The 5068-nt window shown below is 41.3% G+C and overlaps 1 pseudogene; it reads left to right on the top strand.

The window, feature by feature from the left end:
* Positions 1 to 4718: 4718 nt before the first annotated feature.
* On the top strand, positions 4719 to 4812 carry LOC121171900 (annotated as a pseudogene).
* The last annotated feature ends 256 nt before the right edge of the window (positions 4813 to 5068 follow it).

Genomic DNA, 5068 nt, shown 5'->3' with positions numbered 1-5068 from the left:
ATCAGACCACGCAGGTTAGTAGTCAGTGGTCCACAGCCTCTATCCACAATGTTCCTTTATGCTCTGGCAAGTGCTTAATTACATTGGGGTCTTGCCAGCAGCTTCACAATGCGTGTTAGGGTTGCCTAAACCAGAGCGTGTTCTGGAAGATTCTGTTTACCCAGAAATGGTACCAGACAGTGGGACACAGGTCCTCTGTAACTATAACCCAAGGATGATTCTGATAGTGATGTGTAATAACCAGGCTTATAGGTCAGAAAGGCACAGAATCTCTTTGTAGGCTACATTAAATCTTTTATTATCTGTCCAAGACACTTTGTACCACTGATTTCCATCCCCTGCTAACTTGAACTTTTGCAACACAGACACACACACCAAAAAAAAAAAAAAAAACAAAACAAAAAAAACAACCCACAAAGATTGGCAAGTCAAAATCAGTTGTAGTGTTGCTACATTCCTTCCCCTAAAATAATAAACCAATGGGGTTTGGAGGAAAGGCAGAAGAATATATAGAAGTTAATATTAGTAACTCTAGAAAATATAAGTATTTCTCTGTTCCAATTCGGTGCAAAAAGGAAGGTACATTTAATAAATTATGCTTTCAAAGTGGATTATACAGAAAGAGGAAAGCGAAGCCAGATCCCTACTTTATGGCTCAGAGAAAAATAAATTCCAAATGAAATGTCCATTCACGTACATCTCCCCTCCCCATCGCTGATAGCAATAAGAATCACCCCAACCATTTTTTGGCAAAATAGTCTGGATGAATCTAATGAAATTAAAAATCTACATCAGTTCAGAAGGATTTGAGCTCCAAGTGATACAAAACCTGATCAATAGTGATTCAAACCAATAGAAATCTTTCCCACATAGAAGGACATCTGGAACATTGGGTCAAGGCCATTAGGAATGTAAGCTTTGGGGTTGGTGCAGTGGTGCATCATGCTAATGCTCTGCCCTGTGGTACTGGCATGGATGCCAGTTTCTGTCCTGGCTGTTTCACTTCCGATCCAGCTCTCTGCATATGACCTGGGAAAGCAGTGGAGGATGACTCAAGTACTTGGGACTCTGAACTCACATGGGAGATACAGAAAGGGCTCCTGCCTCCTGGATTCAGATCATCTCAGCTCTGGCTGTGTGGCCACTTGAGGAGTGAACCACTTAATGGAAGACCTCTCTCTGTTCTCTTATTTTCTCTCTCTCCCCTCTCTCTCCTCCTCCCTCTGCAAAATCTGGTTTTCAAATAAAAATAAATAAGTCTTTTTTAAAAACAAAATAATGTTAAGCTTCACTTGATCCTATTAGATTACCTATTATCAAAAAGGACAAATAAGAACAAGTACTGACAAGAATGTGGAGAAAAGGGAAGCCTTGCACACTGTGGGTGGGAATTAAATTAGCAGACCATTATGGAAAACAATGTAGACATTTCAAAAATTAAAAATTGCAGGCATGGGGGCATGCTTGGCACAGCAGTTGAGGGACTCCGTGGGGTGCACATATCCACACTGGGTTCCATTCCTGCCACTGCTCAGATTCCAGTTTCCTGCTACTGTGCACCCTGAAAGGCGGCAAGGGCTAACTGAAGTACTTGTGTCTCTGCCCTCACGTGGCAAACCCAGATAGAGTTTTTGGCTTCTGACTTCAGCCTGGCCTGGCCCAACTCCTTCAGTTATGGGTACTTGGGTTGAGTAAACCAACAGATGGAATGTCTCTTATTTCTCTTGCATTTCTTTTTCATTATAACTTTTTTTTTAAAAAAAGATTTGTTTATTTATTTGAAATGCACAATTACAGAAAAAGAGAGAGGAGAGACAGAAGGAGAAATTTTCTATCCTCTGGTTCACTGCCCAAATGGCTGCAATGGTCAGAACTGAGCCAATCCAAAACGAGGAGCAAGGAGCTTCGTTCAGATCTCCCACTTGGGGTGAGTAGGGGGCTCCAAATACTTGGCCATCCTCCACTGCTTTCCCAGCAGGGAGCTGGTTTGGAAGTGGAGCAGCCAGGACAAAAACCTGTGCCCATATGGGATACTTGTGCTATAATAGCAGCTTTCCCTGAGACGCAATAGCACTGACCCTTCTCTTGCTCTTCAAATAAGAATCACATTTTTTAAAACTAGTAATTGAGTTCCTGCCACCCACATGGAAAACCTTGATTGCATTACTGACTCCCAGCCTGAGGCCATTTCGGGCTTTTGGGGGATGAATCAGTGTATGCAGGCACCAGTGCACTTGTGCTCATTCACATTCTCTCTCTCTCTCTCTCTCTCTCTCTCTCTCTCTCTCTCGCCTCCCTCTCCCTCCCTCTGTGTGTGTGTATGTGCATGTGTGAAAGAAATCCTAGGATTTTCAGTAACATGGATGAACTTAAATGACATTATTTTAGGTGAAAGAGGCCAGGCACATGATCTCACAAAAAAGTTGAACTCTGAGCAGTAAGAGGTAGAAAGGTAGTTACCAGAGGCAGACATTTGTCAAAGGATACAAAATTTCACTTAGACAGATGGAAGTTCAGGACATCTATTGTACAACAAGCCAACTATAGTTAATAACAGCCTATTGTATTCTTGAAAATTGCTGAGGCAGTAGGTTTTAAGTGTTCTCAGACACACAAAAATAGTTTGTGAGGATAGCGCATGTCAATTAGATTGTTTAACCATTACATAACATATATTTCAAAACAACATGCTGTTATACAATAAATATATATATTCTTGTCTTTTAAAATCAATGTATTTTTTTAAAAGAATATGAACTTTCTAGATTCATCCATCCCACCATTTCTGACATGTTGGCTTTTTGTCGCTAAGCTTTTTCTTCATTTGTGTGGCATGGGCTGCTGAATCTGGGCATTGAAACTCGACTCCAGGGCAGAAACAGTGGCCAGGGAAGCAGGGGAGAGCCCAGTCTTTTCTTTTAAAGGAAGAATTTGTTTTTTTCTCCAGAAATTTCCCCAGCATATTCATCCATACAGTTCTTTTACCAAACCTGGATTACACACAATATATAGACCACCCTTCTTGAGATCAGGATTCTACGTGCTAGATACTTGAATAAAACCAGCATTTTGTTAGAAAGAAAGAAGGAGGTTAAATGCCAATTGATAAGGCCATCATAGCATCAGCTACATAGACTGAACCTTTGCATCACCCAGAGTCTGTCTTAGAGAAATCAAAGCACCAAGAATGCTGTGTCCCATAAATAAAGCAATGGTGAAACAAATTGTGCTATATTCACACTAAAGCGTACAGTACAATTGTGTAAAATCCACCGGTATACCTGTTGACCTGAAGAAAATTGTGAAAGGTTCCACAATGTGATTTTAATAATGGTTGCCTCATTTGAGAGTGTGTGGTTAGTACATGCAATGTCTGGAACAACAAAAACAAAATTACCTAAACAAACTAAAAGTGGCAAAGTTGTATCTTCCATAATTCTCGAACAAAATTGCCTTGGATTTGCACAGCTTTAAGCCATACCTTCTTTTTCTAGAACATTCTTTTAAAAAGTGAATATATTCATATATGCTAAAGTATAAGTGTAACTTACCTTGGTAAAAAATTTTTGGCCAAGAGTGCTGGAAAATGAGTGAAGTTAAAGATATATATATATATATATACATATACATATATATAGTACTGAGACCTGGGAAATACCTGGGCAGACTAATTATACTAATCCTACTACATGGAAGAAAGAGAGGCACACAATTATAACCATGCGTCTTATAGACTTAGAATGCAGATGAATAGATAAGGCATAAACATGTGAAAAGGAAAATAATAATTCAGAATTATCGCAGGGCCGTGAGTGTGTTGTCATGTGCGTGCTGCTAACAGTAAGTGCTACATGCGCTCAGGCAGTCATTCATTCACGGGGTTTCAGAGCACAAGTGTCAGATCCTGACTCGATAGCTGTGTCTACACCACCAGCACCCAGGCTCAAAATGGCTGAAACGTATGTCTCATCTGGTTCCCCGGTTTTGGTGTTTGACCTCTTGGCTTTTTAGCATCTTACAGCATCTAGTCAAGCATTAAAGCCTCGGGCCCAGCTCTTCCCTCACACGACTTCCCCCTAACGCAGAGCTCACTCTTAAGATCTGACAGATTTCCAGGATCAAAACTGCATCAACTTCCTTGCCAAATCCCCTGCCTATCATTTGATGCTTTTTGCTCACCTCTGATATCAACCAACAGTGATTTTTTTTTTTAAGTGTTGAACCTTTTTTTCCAAATGTTTCTTTTAAAAAATTATTTATTTTTTTGGAAAGGCAGACATACAGAGAGGAGGGGAGACAGAGAGGAAGATCTTCCGTCTGATGATTCACACCCCAAGTGACCACAACAGCCAGTCCTGTACCGTTCCAAAGTCAGGAGCCAGGAACTTCCTCCAGGTCTCCCATACGGGTGCAGGGTCCCAAAGCTTTGGGTTGTCTTCAACTGCTTTTCCCAGGCCACAGGCAGGGAGCTGGATGGGAAGCTGGGGCCTCCAGGATTAGAACCAACGCCCATGTGAGATCCCAGCAGGTGCAAGGCAAGGACTTCAGCTGCTAGATGACCACACCAGGCCCCAACAGTAATCTTTAAAATTTTTTTTAGTTTACTGAGGCCAGTGTGGTGGCTCTACGGACTAATCCTCCACCTATTAGGACCAGCTGCTTCACTTCTGATCCAGTTCCTTGCTTATCTTGCTTATAACTGGGAAAGCAGCAGGGTGGTGCTTGCTTTGGCAGCACCTATACTAAAACTGAAACAATACAGAGAAGATTAGCAAGGATGACACACAAATTCGTGATGCAGCACGGATGGTGACACAATCCCCTTGAACCCTGGGCCCACATGGGAGATGCAGAAGAAGCTCCTAGCAGCTGGCTACAAACTGGCTCATGTCTGGTGGTTCCATCCAAACAGCAGATTGAAGATTCTCCTCTATCTCTCTTTCTCTATACATTAGCCTTTCAAATAAAAATAAGTAAACCTTAAATTTTTTTTTTAGTTCATTTATTTCGGAGAAAGAGAGCTCATATTTACTGTTGCACTCCTCAAAAGTCCATCATAGAGCTGGTG

Source organism: Ochotona curzoniae, unplaced genomic scaffold (assembly GCF_017591425.1).
Source record: "Ochotona curzoniae isolate NIBS_2020 unplaced genomic scaffold, NIBS_Ocur_1.0 contig_1274, whole genome shotgun sequence".
Classification (NCBI taxonomy): Eukaryota; Metazoa; Chordata; class Mammalia; order Lagomorpha; family Ochotonidae; genus Ochotona; species Ochotona curzoniae.
This window is presented reverse-complemented; position numbering and strand designations above follow the sequence as displayed.